At 25.7% G+C, this 19,825-nt stretch overlaps 12 non-coding genes across 12 annotated transcripts; 6 read left to right on the top strand and 6 right to left on the bottom strand.

The window, feature by feature from the left end:
• Positions 1 to 1,176: 1,176 nt before the first annotated feature.
• Trnag-ucc (transfer RNA glycine (anticodon UCC)) lies at positions 1,177 to 1,248 on the bottom strand. The gene has a single exon. It is a non-coding gene; the product is annotated as a tRNA-Gly (tRNA).
• Positions 1,249 to 3,008: 1,760 nt separating this feature from the next.
• Trnag-gcc (transfer RNA glycine (anticodon GCC)) lies at positions 3,009 to 3,079 on the top strand. Its single transcript has one exon. It is a non-coding gene; the product is annotated as a tRNA-Gly (tRNA).
• Positions 3,080 to 4,623: 1,544 nt separating this feature from the next.
• On the bottom strand, positions 4,624 to 4,709 carry Trnay-gua (transfer RNA tyrosine (anticodon GUA)). The gene is given in 2 exon segments: positions 4,624 to 4,659; positions 4,673 to 4,709. It is a non-coding gene; the product is annotated as a tRNA-Tyr (tRNA).
• A 2,364-nt stretch (positions 4,710 to 7,073) lies between these two features.
• On the top strand, positions 7,074 to 7,146 carry Trnaf-gaa (transfer RNA phenylalanine (anticodon GAA)). Its single transcript has one exon. It is a non-coding gene; the product is annotated as a tRNA-Phe (tRNA).
• A 1,298-nt stretch (positions 7,147 to 8,444) lies between these two features.
• Positions 8,445 to 8,516, top strand: Trnae-uuc (transfer RNA glutamic acid (anticodon UUC)). Its single transcript has one exon. It is a non-coding gene; the product is annotated as a tRNA-Glu (tRNA).
• A 726-nt stretch (positions 8,517 to 9,242) lies between these two features.
• Positions 9,243 to 9,314, top strand: Trnac-gca (transfer RNA cysteine (anticodon GCA)). Its single transcript has one exon. It is a non-coding gene; the product is annotated as a tRNA-Cys (tRNA).
• A 1,889-nt stretch (positions 9,315 to 11,203) lies between these two features.
• Trnac-gca (transfer RNA cysteine (anticodon GCA)) lies at positions 11,204 to 11,275 on the bottom strand. Its single transcript has one exon. It is a non-coding gene; the product is annotated as a tRNA-Cys (tRNA).
• Positions 11,276 to 12,001: 726 nt separating this feature from the next.
• Trnae-uuc (transfer RNA glutamic acid (anticodon UUC)) lies at positions 12,002 to 12,073 on the bottom strand. Its single transcript has one exon. It is a non-coding gene; the product is annotated as a tRNA-Glu (tRNA).
• Positions 12,074 to 13,371: 1,298 nt separating this feature from the next.
• Trnaf-gaa (transfer RNA phenylalanine (anticodon GAA)) lies at positions 13,372 to 13,444 on the bottom strand. The gene has a single exon. It is a non-coding gene; the product is annotated as a tRNA-Phe (tRNA).
• A 2,364-nt stretch (positions 13,445 to 15,808) lies between these two features.
• On the top strand, positions 15,809 to 15,894 carry Trnay-gua (transfer RNA tyrosine (anticodon GUA)). Its single transcript is given in 2 exon segments — positions 15,809 to 15,845; positions 15,859 to 15,894. It is a non-coding gene; the product is annotated as a tRNA-Tyr (tRNA).
• Positions 15,895 to 17,438: 1,544 nt separating this feature from the next.
• On the bottom strand, positions 17,439 to 17,509 carry Trnag-gcc (transfer RNA glycine (anticodon GCC)). Its single transcript has one exon. It is a non-coding gene; the product is annotated as a tRNA-Gly (tRNA).
• Positions 17,510 to 19,269: 1,760 nt separating this feature from the next.
• On the top strand, positions 19,270 to 19,341 carry Trnag-ucc (transfer RNA glycine (anticodon UCC)). The gene has a single exon. It is a non-coding gene; the product is annotated as a tRNA-Gly (tRNA).
• Positions 19,342 to 19,825: the final 484 nt, after the last annotated feature.

Here is a 19,825-nt window from a genome sequence, read left to right as displayed (position 1 = left end):
TTTTCGATACTTATACTATGTTTGAATAAGTAACCATATAGCATCTGAAAAATTTAACTGTTAACATAATGTTAATATTACAATCATTAATTTAAACAAATTTAAATTTAAACAAACAGATTAAAACAAATAAGCTTAAGATTTGAAAAGAAAGTTTTTTTTTCTGTTTTAGTTAAAAATATTTGGCTTACGCTGAGTTATATTTTGAGCGAACGTTCAAATTTCATAATTACATCAAAAGAGCCTTAAGTTCTAAGGTATAAATATAAATTGAATTTTAAAGTATTATTTTACTTTTCTTAAAAAAGTAAGAAACTCAAAAATCGTATGTTGTACATAGAATATATCAGTATTATATAAAACATGAACCAAACCGTTAAATTGTTAACCGGTAATACACAATAAAAGAAATCAATGAGAGTTTGAATTAAAATTTATCAAATATGTAGCTGTAACAAGACTTTACTGCAAGTGCCCGGCTAGCTCAGTCGGTAGAGCATTAAACTCTTAATCCAACGGTCGTGGTTTCGAGCCCAACGTTGGGCTTGGTTTCTTTGTGTTTTTTGGTGAATGAACTATCTTTTGATAATAACATTGTTTTATTACAGCTGATTTTGTGTTTTTTATTTATTTTTTTTAATATCAAACAGAATCTAAAACAACATATTGTTTAAGCAGGGTCAACAGAACAATATTTATGAATGTATATTAAAAAGAAAATAGGTACAATTTATGACCTGTTTTTTAACGATATTTTCTAGTAAATATAACTACTAGTTAACTTGGTAGTACATAATTAAGTAGGTGAGCTTTACTTTTGATTTTTGACTTGACTACTAAACCATGAAAAAAATACAGTTATGTAAAAATTAAAAACAAGAGTATTAGTACATTCCAACAAATAACTAGCTACTCGATTTTTTTTTTCAATATCTTGTATCTAGTCATGAAAATAATTACTGAATTACTTGCTTACTACTTGATTCAAACTTTATAATTTCAAAATAAAGTACAGTTAAAAATTGTATATTTACATCAGTAGTCATTCTACAATTTTTATTAAAGTTTCATAAAGCTTGCTAAAATTAGTTTGAAATTATTCATTTCTACTTAAAACATTTCATTATTCCATTCTTACATGCAAAATATTTCACTACTGTACCAAAAATACAAAAGTGCGTCGACCGGGAGTCGAACCCGGAACTAGTGCTTGGAAGGCACCAATGCTAACCGTTACACCATCGACGCTTGTCTCAAGGCGAAAAATTACTGTTTATAAACCCAAATGTCAAGGCAAGTAAATCTGTAGCGCACTCGAATGCTAGCATATGTTCGTTCAAGCGTTAATTTTTTTGCCCTTAGCTCGACAGAATGTGCTATAATATTTCGCTGCAAATTTTAAACGTGTTTTTGCTCGATAGCTTTGACGCTCGTTGAAAATAATCACGTGGTTTAGTAAACTGCAAACTTATAGAGACATTTTGCTTGCGTTGAATTTTAATTTACGTTGTTCGTTAGCTGTTGTTTAAAACTAATTAGTGAATTTCTTGACGTCATATTTAAGTTTTAGCTACTATGGTTTTTAAAAAAATTGTTTATAATATAGAACTAACGATGAATGGTGTTAATAGTCTAATCAAAAATTAAGTATTTTCCTACAGCTTTCTTTAGGTGAAAAAGAATACCTTAATAGCTTACGCTATCAAGAATAATTATTATATACTACATTTCAGATGAATCATAAACAAATACTTGTTGAATTTTTTTTTCAAATATAAATACCAAATTCTCATTAGCTACAAAATTTACTAATTTCATTAAGTTATGTTAATTTTAAAGCTATGGCTTAAATTTTCTTAATTTAGTAAAGTGTAAATAAAATTCTCATTCTCATAGCCACTATTTAATTTATAATCTAATAAAATAGCTTTGTATGAATTAAATGTTAATTAAAGATTAATCGTACTTATGAAAGGATTCTATCAACTATTTTTTATTATACAGATTCAACTACCATAACCTTACGATTTTTAATGGGATCAGAAGATTAAACTAGGCTAAATATTTTTATCCCAGTATAGTCTTGAGCATTTTGTAGAATAGTTTACTGAACGACAAAAATAAAATACCAAAAGTGTTTGGTCCTAGGACCTGGTGCACGAAAAAACGTTTCTGTTATCGAGTCGTACACTACAAATAGAATACAATTAAGGACCTTTCCAAATAAATACATTTAATAAGAAAGAAATAGTTCCCTGGTTTTATTGGTCATCATCGTGCTTACACAAACGTAAAAAAAGGATATACCTATTAATGTTTCATTCACAAATTTTACTTACTGCTTATGTTATGTTTGAATGCAAACATTTTAATTGTCTAAATTGACACGTCTAAAAGCATTATTAATTTTTAGTTTTGTTTTTTTTAACAACCGGCTTCTAAAATGCTTGACAAAGTTAGATATCAAAGTGACAACTTGGTTTTAACAAAATTTAAGTAAATTTTGATACTTTTACAAAATTTCTCAATTTTTTTCTACTAAGCTTAAGTAGTTGCAACTGTAAATTTGTTTCAGTTTTCAACCAAATAATGTCTGTTATTATTTAAATAAACGAAAATAAAATGGTAAATTAGTTTTGTAAATAAATAAGCTAGTTTTAAATTGCGATATACAAATTTTGGTTAGTGTTACTATCAAAATTTTCTAGTTTGTACATGAATTGTTTTACTGTAATAAAGATAAAATAAGATTTTTAAAATAAATATTCTATTTAAAAATGGTTATAATTTAAAAATGAACAAAAACTAAATATTTAGCCGCTAATAAAATAGTTAAAAAAAAGTAAATACTAAAATGCACTAATATTCAAGTCGCATAAAATCAAAGCTAAATGAACACTTGATTGTTTATATCATCACAACAGTTGCTACTTTTGATAAGCAAATGCAGATACGCTGCATTTGATAATCACTTGGTTTATATATTATAAATTTTGAAGTTGCAACAAGCATTGTTGGTTCAGTGGTAGAATTCTCGCCTGCCACGCGGGAGGCCCGGGTTCGATTCCCGGACAATGCACTTTTACTTATTTGATTGAATATTGTCTTAATTTAGTTTGTTTTATTTTTTCTTATCACATCCGAGAGACTGAATTATTTAAAAAAGATTTTTTTTAATTTCTTTTCAACAAAAAAAAAGGAAAACTTTAAAATTTACTTTTTTAAATTTTTTAACGAGTTTCCCCTAAAAACTTAAAATTTATTATTTTGGTTTTTTATTAAAGATAACGAGTTGTTTTATACAACAATAATAACCAGCTTAACAGTTTTGTTTATTTTTCATTACTTACTGCTTAATTTTTCAAACTATAAACCAGAGAACAAATTATAATTGTTTGCTTTTTGAGCTCGTACTTTAAACACAGCCAAAAAAGTGCAAATTTATCTAAATTATTGTCCTTCATACTATAGCTAAATCTAAATTACTAGTTATTTAATATATAAACCAGAGTCTCTGTAGTCTATTAAGTTTTTAAATGACTTTTGATTTGGTTTAGAAATTATTGAAAGTCATGATTTTAGTTTTTCTTCCTGGTCTTATTATATCACCTCTAATTGTAAACTATGCCATAAATACTTTTCTATGATAACTTTATATAAACTAAAATGTGATCCAAGTTTAAGTGTTTTTGAATCTAAATAAAAAACAGTTTCACTGTTTTTTATTTTCTTTTAACAACTAAAACTTAGTCCGGCTTTTTTGAAATAATTTATATTAATGTTTCAACTGTGTTGTACATGATTAAGAAAATCATGTTTTGTTTAATGCATTTGAATAACTTGCTTGGTGTGTTTATTAACTTTGTACTAATTCGTATTAGTTTTTATTTATTTTAACTAAAAATGTTTAAAACTAAACTTCTTGACACTTATTTAAAGGAACAAGTTTTTCTTAAGAATAAGTTACACTTTCTACACAAACTTTTTACTTAATCAAAAAGTTCGAACTTAAGCGGCAGAATTTTTACATTTAAAATTAAGTATCAAGGTTATTTGTTATTCTTAGCATTGCTTTTTTGTTTTTGTAATCATAAAACAATGATAGATCAATCGGCTTTTGTTGGTTACCATTAATATATAAATGGTGCAAGTTTCAATATTAACGACAGAACTAACTTAAAAGTATAACAATTATTTCAATAAAGTCTTCTAGATATTTGTTTTTTGAAAATAAAAGATGACAACAATTAAATGAATTATTTTTATAATACTGCCTTTAAATACTTCATTAATAATTTTTAACAGTAATGTAAGTTTTATCACTAAAAATTTATTTCGTTAAAGAAAAAACTAATATAAAACAAGGAGTTTGCCTGTTTTGGAAAAAAAAAATTAAACCACTAATTATTATTGTGTTTAAATATTTGATGTTTTGTATATTTATCTAGAAATTTAGTTGTTAACAAACTATTTAAATTATAACATGTCTTTTTAGTAATACTTCTTTATAAAATGATATTTCAAGAAATAGTTAAATTTGTTGATTTTAAAAATAAAAAATGTCAAACAAAACATTATTTATATTAATCACGAAAAACATAAAGTTTGATGAAACTAAAATAATCCTTCGAGCCGGAGTCGAACCAGCGACCTATGGATTTCTAACAACTTGCTACAGTCCACCGCTCTACCAACTGAGCTATCGAAGGCGCTGCAATAATGCACAAATTTGTGTTTATAAACGTTAGTGTTTGAAGCACTTGTGCACTTAACAATTGATTTTGTTTATTAAGTACATCAACACGGCATATTTTAACATAAGTATGCTTTTAAAGTTGAAAATTTTTTGATTGCTTTTATCAACTCACTAGTATGGCTTTATGCGCTTCTACTGTTAAGTTAATATATGCGTACCAATTGAAATCTTTAAAGCTTAAAAATTTCTAAATACCAATTTACAAACAATATTTTGGAAGTAGACTTTTATAATAGTTTTTAATGCGTACCAACTGAGCTACCGAAGGTTGTTATAGTAACCATGATTGTTTTTTCTACATACTTAAATAATAAATGCATACCTTTACAATTTTTTTTAAAGAAGCTTGTAAACACCGAGAATAATATAAAATTAAATTAGCTTGTTTACATTTGGTTTAAATTGTAATTGTAACCTATCATAGTTCTTAAATCTAAGTTTTTGCACAATTTTATTTGTAAACAGATAAATATGTTTTATATGCTTTTATAACTATACAAAAATTAAATAAAAATTTTAAAATTGTAAAATAAATATTTTATAGATACATTCTAAACTTATGTAAAACAAGTATTACTTTTAATTTAGATTAAAAATATCAAATTTAATAAAAGCTACCATAAAATGTAGGAAATAGTGTTTACAATAAAATTGAAATTGTTTACACTTTTGAAATTTTTTTATAAAAAATGAACTAATAAATGTTTATAAGTTAATAAATAAATGTTGCAGTGTTAAAATTTACATAAATTACAATTAACAAGTCTTATTTTTAAACGGTTTAAAAAAAATTAAATTTAAATAAAACAGTAACTGATTTTATAAACGAAAAGTAAAGTAAGACTTATTTTCGTAATAAACAAATACAAATAAAACTATATAAATGTATTAAAGTATTAGTAAATAAATTTACACTAAACCTTCAAAGTATAATACGACTTTTTGGAATTAATTTTAAAGAAAAATACGGAGGTGGGTTTGAACCCACGCGTGCAGATCACAAACTGTTATGACGTAATTATAGAGTAGTTTTTTTTTTAAAGAATTCCACACAATGAAAACTAGAAATTTTAAAATACAATTTAAATTATAAACATACCCTAAAGAGTTAGTATGTCACAAACTGCATATGTCACAACAGTTTTGTGACGTAATAATGGAAACGTTAATTAATGCATTATAAACGCTACGAATCGCTTGTAATCACATGGGGGTCTGGCTCAGATTGTAGAGCACTCGCTTAGCATGCGAGAGGTACCAGAACTATGCCCGGCTCCTACTCATTTAAATGATGGTTACAATATATACTTTTATCTTATTTGATTTTTTTTAACAATTTAGCTAAAATAAATGAGAGCACAACACTCTTTATTATTTTACTTGTTTATTTTTTTTGTTTAATATGTAAAAAATACTAATCATTAGTAATAAAACAAGACCTTACTTTTAATACACAGCTTATTGCAGATCTTATTAGAAAAAAATCAGCTCATTGTTTTTAATAACTTTTAAGAACTTATATTTGTCTGAACAAGTTTAATAAAGTTTTTAATAACTTATGATTACTTAATTCATTTTTAATTTTGCAAAGTCAAACATGATTTAGTTAATAAAAAATGATTTAGTAAAATTAAAAATGATTTAAGATATTCAAAGTGTAATAAAAACCGAAAGGTTTTTTCGTACACTAGGTCCTTTGATTAAATATTTTTGAGTGCTTTTTTTGCCGTTCCATAAACTATATAGTAAAATCAAACATGATTTAATTTAGTCCAGCATGATTTAGTAAAACTAAACGGATTTAATTGAGTCATACATGATTCAGTAAATTTATACATGACTTACAGTCATTCAAAGGTTAGTGAAATCAAACATGATTTCGTAAAATAAAACTTGATTTAGTAAAATTTAACCTGATTTAGTTAAGTCAAATTTGATTTGATAAATTCAAACATGATTTAATAAAATTTAACCTGATTTAGTAAAGTCAAAAACTTTAATAAAGTGAAAAAATATTTTTTAAAGTCTGACACGATCAAGTAAAGTCATACATTATTTAGTTTAAAACATTTGTTAGATTCTGATTTAGATAATTGAAATATTTTCTAGTATAGTTAAACACAGTTTAGTAAAGTCGAACAAAATTTGTTCCTTTTCTACTTATGTTTTTATAATAAACAAATTGTCTGAAAATAATTTAGTTTATGTAAAGCAAATACTTTTCATGGGTGAAAAGGAAATAGCGAAAATGTTGATGTAATTCAGTATTTGAATTTGTATGATGTATATAAACGTTACAAAATGTTATTTTCCACAAGCCTCGATAGCTCAGTCGGGAGAGCGTCAGACTGAAGATCTGAAGGTCCCTGGTTTAATCCCGGGTCGAGGCATGCCTTTTACCCACTTAAAATGTACTTATCTTTTGTTCATGTTAAAATCACTTTACTTTATATAGTGATTTATTCAACATAGTTGTTTTGTTTCTTAACCTATATATTTTTTCAACGTTATGTAGTTGTGCTTTTTTATGGTTTATGTTACAATGGTTGTGCTTTATGCATTACAATCCCCAAGGTCTGAGTTAGGAGATTACTTTTACTAATTAAATATAAATTAAATGCTAAATATAAGGAGTTGTAAACTTTTTAATACTATATATCTTATTTAAGTTAGAGTCCAGAACACCTTAGTAACAACTATCTTAAAAACTAAGTATGTATAAGTATCAGAGTGATTAGTTATTATGTACTGCTAAATATATATAATACAAGTAAAAACTGTGCTAACAAAGTTTATTCTAAGAAAAGCAATCAAATAAACTCACTAAAGAAGCAACTGAACAACATAAGAGTAACAAGAAAACAATAATACTCTCTGGCGCTAATGTGTGTGGCAAGAATATAGGCAAAAAATAACAAAAATAATTTTTTGTAGCATAAGTTACTTAAGTAAGTTTTAGTTATTTGTAAATTACATTTGTTTATTTTATCAAGTTAAGTTTTACTAAGTTTGAAATATGTTCACCATTAACTGTAAGTTTTAAGAGACTGAAATAAAATTTAAAAGTTGTTGAGTTAGAATTTAAAGTGTTTAAGCGACTTTAAAAGTAGAAAAAGCTTAAATATTATAAAACTTTTTCTAAATGTAGTTTGAACAGATAAAAAAAAAGCTTTATGATAATCTTTTCGAATAATCACTCAGTTTATAAACAGAAAGGTTGTAATTATTTTATTAAAAGTAAGAGGGACTTAACATTTATTTTCTTGAAAAGTATAAAGTAAAGTGTGTAAGTATTTATACAAATAAACTGCAATGCGCTTTAGTAAGACTTTAAAACATATATGTATACATATATTGTTAGGAATGATGTTCTTTAATTTTTTAAACGAAAAATTTTGTCAAAACTTTTTATAAGTTTATGTTTCAATAATTTACAAAACTAAACTAAGTTAAGATAACAACATATAATAAATAACTTACTGTTTATAAAAAAGAACATTTTGATTGTTATGAGTACTTAAAAATTTTTAAAACTTAACATACAAATAGTTTGAAATATAAAGATATAGCACAAAAGTTTCAAGTAATAAAGCTCACAGAAGTTTAAGTTACATAAACGTGCTTTAATTGACACGTCATAACGCTTACGTATACATATATAAATGCAAAAAATTTCTGCTCACAGTAGTCCTACATGGTCTAGTGGTTAGGATTCCTGGCTTTCACCCAGGCGGCCCGGGTTCGATTCCCGGTGTAGGAACTTTTTATTTGAATAGAAAATAAGAAGTTAGTTTTTAAGCTGTGTAACAAATTTCGTTTATAAACTACACAAATCTATGAACACCTTTATGTAACTTTTTGTACTTAAAATACATGAAATTAAATAAATTAAGAAATTAATAAGTTGGATTAAACGTTAGCTTTAATCACATTTTAAATAAAATAGGTTCTTTAAAAAAATCTATTTAAGTTTTACATATATACATCATAAAATAAACTTAATTGAACTAATTAGTAAGTAAGCATTCTTGAAAAAAATATATAGTGCTAAAGAAGTGTTATGTTCGATACTTTAGATGTTTAAGTTCTTATAAAGTTAAATTATAATTCAATATACCTAAAACGTATACAAAAGAGTGATTGTTTTTATTTAGTATTTTAAACTACATTAACGTTACTACCTTTTAAAATGTTATTCATTCATTGTTGTAAAATAAAAAAATTCGAAAAATTATTTCAAATATAGTGTTTAAATAACTGAAACTAAATAAAAGTTAACTTTTTTTTTGTTAAATATTGATTTTTTAGTGAAAGGAAAAAGTTTTAAAGTGTTTTAGTAAGAGTTTGTCGTAAAGGTTTAAAAACTATTGCAAAAGGATTATTCAGCTACAAAAAAATAAGTCGAATTCAATCAGTTGTTAACAGTTTTGCTTTAGGCAACGCTGACAAACTGTTTATATTTTGTTCTGTATTTATATGGATGTGAGGGGATATAGCTCAGTGGTAGAGCAATCGACTGCAGATCGATAGGCCCTTGGTTCAAATCCGAGTGTCCCCTCCTCCTCAAATAAAATAAAATAGTATTTTTCATGTCGAATAATTAAGTTTGATGACTTATAGTTTTGCTTCATTCTTAATATTTTTTATGATGTTGAATAATTTTGCTTGATGCTTAATAGTTTTGGTTGATAATTAACAATTTTTGCTTTACGCAAGAAAACTTTGCTTGATGTTGAACAGTTAGGCGGTGTGTCTATACGACTATAAATTAGTAATATATTAATCAACAGCCGTACAACATTTGCACTAGGCTTACAGAATAGCCTTTAGACTGTAATATTAATATCTTTTAAAGTGTTTGTATTTTAACATATTAAATAATTTTTTTCGATTAACTATTCATTTCTTCTAGTATTTAAACTTTTATGTTATGCTTTTAATACTCCGAGTATGTTATAGTATGTACTCCGAAGTTATCTAAAACTTTTAAAGATAATTAAGTTATTACAAAAATAAAATAAAAGACCTTTCTGATTGCTTAACTAGTCAAAAAAAAAATACGTAAACAAGGTTTTGATTTATTTTCAAAAAATAAGTGTTAAAAAATAAAACTGAAACCAATTGCTTTAGTGTATGCAACTTTAGTAATATTGTAATAGTAGTGCTACAATGGTTAACTCAAAGGTTACAAAAAGTGTTCTAATATCAGTAATTTATATTAGCTTACAAGAATAATTTAAAAAGTATTTTCTACTGTTGCAACTTTAGGTTCAATAACTACGTCAGAAAGTTTGAAGTTTGAAGACTAAAGTCTGTTTTGTTAAGTCTATTGAAAATATAAGTGAGAACACAAAACCGTTGCCACCACTGAATTGCGGTGATCATGTCGTGATACTAAATCAAACAGGTAACTTTCCTAGCAAGTGGGGGAATAGTGGAGTGGTGGTGGAAGTGAAGGACTGCCATCAGTGTGTTGTCAAGGTTGATGGACCAGGTCGCTTAACTGTTTAAAATCGTAAGTTTCCTTGACAACACACTGATGGCAGTCCTTCACTTCCACCACCACTCCACTATTCCCCCACTTGCTAGGAAAGTTACCTGTTTGATTTAGTATCACGACATGATCACCGCAATTCAGTGGTGGCAACGGTTTTGTGTTCTCACTTATATTTTCAATAGACTTAACAAAACAGACTTTAGTCTTCAAACTTCAAACTTTCTGACGTAGTTATTGAACCTAAAGTTGCAACAGTAGAAAATACTTTTTAAATTATTCTTGTAAGCTAATATAAATTACTGATATTAGAACACTTTTTGTAACCTTTGAGTTAACCATTGTAGCACTACTATTACAATATTACTAAAGTTGCATACACTAAAGCAATTGGTTTCAGTTTTATTTTTTAACACTTATTTTTTGAAAATAAATCAAAACCTTGTTTACGTATTTTTTTTTTGACTAGTTAAGCAATCAGAAAGGTCTTTTATTTTATTTTTGTAATAACTTAATTATCTTTAAAAGTTTTAGATAACTTCGGAGTACATACTATAACATACTCGGAGTATTAAAAGCATAACATAAAAGTTTAAATACTAGAAGAAATGAATAGTTAATCGAAAAAAATTATTTAATATGTTAAAATACAAACACTTTAAAAGATATTAATATTACAGTCTAAAGGCTATTCTGTAAGCCTAGTGCAAATGTTGTACGGCTGTTGATTAATATATTACTAATTTATAGTCGTATAGACACACCGCCTAACTGTTCAACATCAAGCAAAGTTTTCTTGCGTAAAGCAAAAATTGTTAATTATCAACCAAAACTATTAAGCATCAAGCAAAATTATTCAACATCATAAAAAATATTAAGAATGAAGCAAAACTATAAGTCATCAAACTTAATTATTCGACATGAAAAATACTATTTTATTTTATTTGAGGAGGAGGGGACACTCGGATTTGAACCAAGGGCCTATCGATCTGCAGTCGATTGCTCTACCACTGAGCTATATCCCCTCACATCCATATAAATACAGAACAAAATATAAACAGTTTGTCAGCGTTGCCTAAAGCAAAACTGTTAACAACTGATTGAATTCGACTTATTTTTTTGTAGCTGAATAATCCTTTTGCAATAGTTTTTAAACCTTTACGACAAACTCTTACTAAAACACTTTAAAACTTTTTCCTTTCACTAAAAAATCAATATTTAACAAAAAAAAAGTTAACTTTTATTTAGTTTCAGTTATTTAAACACTATATTTGAAATAATTTTTCGAATTTTTTTATTTTACAACAATGAATGAATAACATTTTAAAAGGTAGTAACGTTAATGTAGTTTAAAATACTAAATAAAAACAATCACTCTTTTGTATACGTTTTAGGTATATTGAATTATAATTTAACTTTATAAGAACTTAAACATCTAAAGTATCGAACATAACACTTCTTTAGCACTATATATTTTTTTCAAGAATGCTTACTTACTAATTAGTTCAATTAAGTTTATTTTATGATGTATATATGTAAAACTTAAATAGATTTTTTTAAAGAACCTATTTTATTTAAAATGTGATTAAAGCTAACGTTTAATCCAACTTATTAATTTCTTAATTTATTTAATTTCATGTATTTTAAGTACAAAAAGTTACATAAAGGTGTTCATAGATTTGTGTAGTTTATAAACGAAATTTGTTACACAGCTTAAAAACTAACTTCTTATTTTCTATTCAAATAAAAAGTTCCTACACCGGGAATCGAACCCGGGCCGCCTGGGTGAAAGCCAGGAATCCTAACCACTAGACCATGTAGGACTACTGTGAGCAGAAATTTTTTGCATTTATATATGTATACGTAAGCGTTATGACGTGTCAATTAAAGCACGTTTATGTAACTTAAACTTCTGTGAGCTTTATTACTTGAAACTTTTGTGCTATATCTTTATATTTCAAACTATTTGTATGTTAAGTTTTAAAAATTTTTAAGTACTCATAACAATCAAAATGTTCTTTTTTATAAACAGTAAGTTATTTATTATATGTTGTTATCTTAACTTAGTTTAGTTTTGTAAATTATTGAAACATAAACTTATAAAAAGTTTTGACAAAATTTTTCGTTTAAAAAATTAAAGAACATCATTCCTAACAATATATGTATACATATATGTTTTAAAGTCTTACTAAAGCGCATTGCAGTTTATTTGTATAAATACTTACACACTTTACTTTATACTTTTCAAGAAAATAAATGTTAAGTCCCTCTTACTTTTAATAAAATAATTACAACCTTTCTGTTTATAAACTGAGTGATTATTCGAAAAGATTATCATAAAGCTTTTTTTTTATCTGTTCAAACTACATTTAGAAAAAGTTTTATAATATTTAAGCTTTTTCTACTTTTAAAGTCGCTTAAACACTTTAAATTCTAACTCAACAACTTTTAAATTTTATTTCAGTCTCTTAAAACTTACAGTTAATGGTGAACATATTTCAAACTTAGTAAAACTTAACTTGATAAAATAAACAAATGTAATTTACAAATAACTAAAACTTACTTAAGTAACTTATGCTACAAAAAATTATTTTTGTTATTTTTTGCCTATATTCTTGCCACACACATTAGCGCCAGAGAGTATTATTGTTTTCTTGTTACTCTTATGTTGTTCAGTTGCTTCTTTAGTGAGTTTATTTGATTGCTTTTCTTAGAATAAACTTTGTTAGCACAGTTTTTACTTGTATTATATATATTTAGCAGTACATAATAACTAATCACTCTGATACTTATACATACTTAGTTTTTAAGATAGTTGTTACTAAGGTGTTCTGGACTCTAACTTAAATAAGATATATAGTATTAAAAAGTTTACAACTCCTTATATTTAGCATTTAATTTATATTTAATTAGTAAAAGTAATCTCCTAACTCAGACCTTGGGGATTGTAATGCATAAAGCACAACCATTGTAACATAAACCATAAAAAAGCACAACTACATAACGTTGAAAAAATATATAGGTTAAGAAACAAAACAACTATGTTGAATAAATCACTATATAAAGTAAAGTGATTTTAACATGAACAAAAGATAAGTACATTTTAAGTGGGTAAAAGGCATGCCTCGACCCGGGATTAAACCAGGGACCTTCAGATCTTCAGTCTGACGCTCTCCCGACTGAGCTATCGAGGCTTGTGGAAAATAACATTTTGTAACGTTTATATACATCATACAAATTCAAATACTGAATTACATCAACATTTTCGCTATTTCCTTTTCACCCATGAAAAGTATTTGCTTTACATAAACTAAATTATTTTCAGACAATTTGTTTATTATAAAAACATAAGTAGAAAAGGAACAAATTTTGTTCGACTTTACTAAACTGTGTTTAACTATACTAGAAAATATTTCAATTATCTAAATCAGAATCTAACAAATGTTTTAAACTAAATAATGTATGACTTTACTTGATCGTGTCAGACTTTAAAAAATATTTTTTCACTTTATTAAAGTTTTTGACTTTACTAAATCAGGTTAAATTTTATTAAATCATGTTTGAATTTATCAAATCAAATTTGACTTAACTAAATCAGGTTAAATTTTACTAAATCAAGTTTTATTTTACGAAATCATGTTTGATTTCACTAACCTTTGAATGACTGTAAGTCATGTATAAATTTACTGAATCATGTATGACTCAATTAAATCCGTTTAGTTTTACTAAATCATGCTGGACTAAATTAAATCATGTTTGATTTTACTATATAGTTTATGGAACGGCAAAAAAAGCACTCAAAAATATTTAATCAAAGGACCTAGTGTACGAAAAAACCTTTCGGTTTTTATTACACTTTGAATATCTTAAATCATTTTTAATTTTACTAAATCATTTTTTATTAACTAAATCATGTTTGACTTTGCAAAATTAAAAATGAATTAAGTAATCATAAGTTATTAAAAACTTTATTAAACTTGTTCAGACAAATATAAGTTCTTAAAAGTTATTAAAAACAATGAGCTGATTTTTTTCTAATAAGATCTGCAATAAGCTGTGTATTAAAAGTAAGGTCTTGTTTTATTACTAATGATTAGTATTTTTTACATATTAAACAAAAAAAATAAACAAGTAAAATAATAAAGAGTGTTGTGCTCTCATTTATTTTAGCTAAATTGTTAAAAAAAATCAAATAAGATAAAAGTATATATTGTAACCATCATTTAAATGAGTAGGAGCCGGGCATAGTTCTGGTACCTCTCGCATGCTAAGCGAGTGCTCTACAATCTGAGCCAGACCCCCATGTGATTACAAGCGATTCGTAGCGTTTATAATGCATTAATTAACGTTTCCATTATTACGTCACAAAACTGTTGTGACATATGCAGTTTGTGACATACTAACTCTTTAGGGTATGTTTATAATTTAAATTGTATTTTAAAATTTCTAGTTTTCATTGTGTGGAATTCTTTAAAAAAAAAACTACTCTATAATTACGTCATAACAGTTTGTGATCTGCACGCGTGGGTTCAAACCCACCTCCGTATTTTTCTTTAAAATTAATTCCAAAAAGTCGTATTATACTTTGAAGGTTTAGTGTAAATTTATTTACTAATACTTTAATACATTTATATAGTTTTATTTGTATTTGTTTATTACGAAAATAAGTCTTACTTTACTTTTCGTTTATAAAATCAGTTACTGTTTTATTTAAATTTAATTTTTTTTAAACCGTTTAAAAATAAGACTTGTTAATTGTAATTTATGTAAATTTTAACACTGCAACATTTATTTATTAACTTATAAACATTTATTAGTTCATTTTTTATAAAAAAATTTCAAAAGTGTAAACAATTTCAATTTTATTGTAAACACTATTTCCTACATTTTATGGTAGCTTTTATTAAATTTGATATTTTTAATCTAAATTAAAAGTAATACTTGTTTTACATAAGTTTAGAATGTATCTATAAAATATTTATTTTACAATTTTAAAATTTTTATTTAATTTTTGTATAGTTATAAAAGCATATAAAACATATTTATCTGTTTACAAATAAAATTGTGCAAAAACTTAGATTTAAGAACTATGATAGGTTACAATTACAATTTAAACCAAATGTAAACAAGCTAATTTAATTTTATATTATTCTCGGTGTTTACAAGCTTCTTTAAAAAAAATTGTAAAGGTATGCATTTATTATTTAAGTATGTAGAAAAAACAATCATGGTTACTATAACAACCTTCGGTAGCTCAGTTGGTACGCATTAAAAACTATTATAAAAGTCTACTTCCAAAATATTGTTTGTAAATTGGTATTTAGAAATTTTTAAGCTTTAAAGATTTCAATTGGTACGCATATATTAACTTAACAGTAGAAGCGCATAAAGCCATACTAGTGAGTTGATAAAAGCAATCAAAAAATTTTCAACTTTAAAAGCATACTTATGTTAAAATATGCCGTGTTGATGTACTTAATAAACAAAATCAATTGTTAAGTGCACAAGTGCTTCAAACACTAACGTTTATAAACACAAATTTGTGCATTATTGCAGCGCCTTCGATAGCTCAGTTGGTAGAGCGGTGGACTGTAGCAAGTTGTTAGAAATCCATAGGTCGCTGGTTCGACTCCGGCTCGAAGGATTATTTTAGTTTCATCAAACTTTATGTTTTTCGTGATTAATATAAATAATGTTTTGTTTGACATTTTTTATTTTTAAAATCAACAAATTTAACTATTTCTTGAAATATCATTTTATAAAGAAGTATTACTAAAAAGACATGTTATAATTTAAATAGTTTGTTAACAACTAAATTTCTAGATAAATATACAAAACATCAAATATTTAAACACAATAATAATTAGTGGTTTAATTTTTTTTTTCCAAAACAGGCAAACTCCTTGTTTTATATTAGTTTTTTCTTTAACGAAATAAATTTTTAGTGATAAAACTTACATTACTGTTAAAAATTATTAATGAAGTATTTAAAGGCAGTATTATAAAAATAATTCATTTAATTGTTGTCATCTTTTATTTTCAAAAAACAAATATCTAGAAGACTTTATTGAAATAATTGTTATACTTTTAAGTTAGTTCTGTCGTTAATATTGAAACTTGCACCATTTATATATTAATGGTAACCAACAAAAGCCGATTGATCTATCATTGTTTTATGATTACAAAAACAAAAAAGCAATGCTAAGAATAACAAATAACCTTGATACTTAATTTTAAATGTAAAAATTCTGCCGCTTAAGTTCGAACTTTTTGATTAAGTAAAAAGTTTGTGTAGAAAGTGTAACTTATTCTTAAGAAAAACTTGTTCCTTTAAATAAGTGTCAAGAAGTTTAGTTTTAAACATTTTTAGTTAAAATAAATAAAAACTAATACGAATTAGTACAAAGTTAATAAACACACCAAGCAAGTTATTCAAATGCATTAAACAAAACATGATTTTCTTAATCATGTACAACACAGTTGAAACATTAATATAAATTATTTCAAAAAAGCCGGACTAAGTTTTAGTTGTTAAAAGAAAATAAAAAACAGTGAAACTGTTTTTTATTTAGATTCAAAAACACTTAAACTTGGATCACATTTTAGTTTATATAAAGTTATCATAGAAAAGTATTTATGGCATAGTTTACAATTAGAGGTGATATAATAAGACCAGGAAGAAAAACTAAAATCATGACTTTCAATAATTTCTAAACCAAATCAAAAGTCATTTAAAAACTTAATAGACTACAGAGACTCTGGTTTATATATTAAATAACTAGTAATTTAGATTTAGCTATAGTATGAAGGACAATAATTTAGATAAATTTGCACTTTTTTGGCTGTGTTTAAAGTACGAGCTCAAAAAGCAAACAATTATAATTTGTTCTCTGGTTTATAGTTTGAAAAATTAAGCAGTAAGTAATGAAAAATAAACAAAACTGTTAAGCTGGTTATTATTGTTGTATAAAACAACTCGTTATCTTTAATAAAAAACCAAAATAATAAATTTTAAGTTTTTAGGGGAAACTCGTTAAAAAATTTAAAAAAGTAAATTTTAAAGTTTTCCTTTTTTTTTGTTGAAAAGAAATTAAAAAAAATCTTTTTTAAATAATTCAGTCTCTCGGATGTGATAAGAAAAAATAAAACAAACTAAATTAAGACAATATTCAATCAAATAAGTAAAAGTGCATTGTCCGGGAATCGAACCCGGGCCTCCCGCGTGGCAGGCGAGAATTCTACCACTGAACCAACAATGCTTGTTGCAACTTCAAAATTTATAATATATAAACCAAGTGATTATCAAATGCAGCGTATCTGCATTTGCTTATCAAAAGTAGCAACTGTTGTGATGATATAAACAATCAAGTGTTCATTTAGCTTTGATTTTATGCGACTTGAATATTAGTGCATTTTAGTATTTACTTTTTTTTAACTATTTTATTAGCGGCTAAATATTTAGTTTTTGTTCATTTTTAAATTATAACCATTTTTAAATAGAATATTTATTTTAAAAATCTTATTTTATCTTTATTACAGTAAAACAATTCATGTACAAACTAGAAAATTTTGATAGTAACACTAACCAAAATTTGTATATCGCAATTTAAAACTAGCTTATTTATTTACAAAACTAATTTACCATTTTATTTTCGTTTATTTAAATAATAACAGACATTATTTGGTTGAAAACTGAAACAAATTTACAGTTGCAACTACTTAAGCTTAGTAGAAAAAAATTGAGAAATTTTGTAAAAGTATCAAAATTTACTTAAATTTTGTTAAAACCAAGTTGTCACTTTGATATCTAACTTTGTCAAGCATTTTAGAAGCCGGTTGTTAAAAAAAACAAAACTAAAAATTAATAATGCTTTTAGACGTGTCAATTTAGACAATTAAAATGTTTGCATTCAAACATAACATAAGCAGTAAGTAAAATTTGTGAATGAAACATTAATAGGTATATCCTTTTTTTACGTTTGTGTAAGCACGATGATGACCAATAAAACCAGGGAACTATTTCTTTCTTATTAAATGTATTTATTTGGAAAGGTCCTTAATTGTATTCTATTTGTAGTGTACGACTCGATAACAGAAACGTTTTTTCGTGCACCAGGTCCTAGGACCAAACACTTTTGGTATTTTATTTTTGTCGTTCAGTAAACTATTCTACAAAATGCTCAAGACTATACTGGGATAAAAATATTTAGCCTAGTTTAATCTTCTGATCCCATTAAAAATCGTAAGGTTATGGTAGTTGAATCTGTATAATAAAAAATAGTTGATAGAATCCTTTCATAAGTACGATTAATCTTTAATTAACATTTAATTCATACAAAGCTATTTTATTAGATTATAAATTAAATAGTGGCTATGAGAATGAGAATTTTATTTACACTTTACTAAATTAAGAAAATTTAAGCCATAGCTTTAAAATTAACATAACTTAATGAAATTAGTAAATTTTGTAGCTAATGAGAATTTGGTATTTATATTTGAAAAAAAAATTCAACAAGTATTTGTTTATGATTCATCTGAAATGTAGTATATAATAATTATTCTTGATAGCGTAAGCTATTAAGGTATTCTTTTTCACCTAAAGAAAGCTGTAGGAAAATACTTAATTTTTGATTAGACTATTAACACCATTCATCGTTAGTTCTATATTATAAACAATTTTTTTAAAAACCATAGTAGCTAAAACTTAAATATGACGTCAAGAAATTCACTAATTAGTTTTAAACAACAGCTAACGAACAACGTAAATTAAAATTCAACGCAAGCAAAATGTCTCTATAAGTTTGCAGTTTACTAAACCACGTGATTATTTTCAACGAGCGTCAAAGCTATCGAGCAAAAACACGTTTAAAATTTGCAGCGAAATATTATAGCACATTCTGTCGAGCTAAGGGCAAAAAAATTAACGCTTGAACGAACATATGCTAGCATTCGAGTGCGCTACAGATTTACTTGCCTTGACATTTGGGTTTATAAACAGTAATTTTTCGCCTTGAGACAAGCGTCGATGGTGTAACGGTTAGCATTGGTGCCTTCCAAGCACTAGTTCCGGGTTCGACTCCCGGTCGACGCACTTTTGTATTTTTGGTACAGTAGTGAAATATTTTGCATGTAAGAATGGAATAATGAAATGTTTTAAGTAGAAATGAATAATTTCAAACTAATTTTAGCAAGCTTTATGAAACTTTAATAAAAATTGTAGAATGACTACTGATGTAAATATACAATTTTTAACTGTACTTTATTTTGAAATTATAAAGTTTGAATCAAGTAGTAAGCAAGTAATTCAGTAATTATTTTCATGACTAGATACAAGATATTGAAAAAAAAAATCGAGTAGCTAGTTATTTGTTGGAATGTACTAATACTCTTGTTTTTAATTTTTACATAACTGTATTTTTTTCATGGTTTAGTAGTCAAGTCAAAAATCAAAAGTAAAGCTCACCTACTTAATTATGTACTACCAAGTTAACTAGTAGTTATATTTACTAGAAAATATCGTTAAAAAACAGGTCATAAATTGTACCTATTTTCTTTTTAATATACATTCATAAATA

This window comes from Thalia democratica, chromosome 2 (genome assembly GCF_965202585.1).
Source record: "Thalia democratica chromosome 2, ktThaDemo2.hap1.1, whole genome shotgun sequence".
NCBI classification, from domain to species: domain Eukaryota; kingdom Metazoa; phylum Chordata; class Thaliacea; order Salpida; family Salpidae; genus Thalia; species Thalia democratica.
This window is presented reverse-complemented; position numbering and strand designations above follow the sequence as displayed.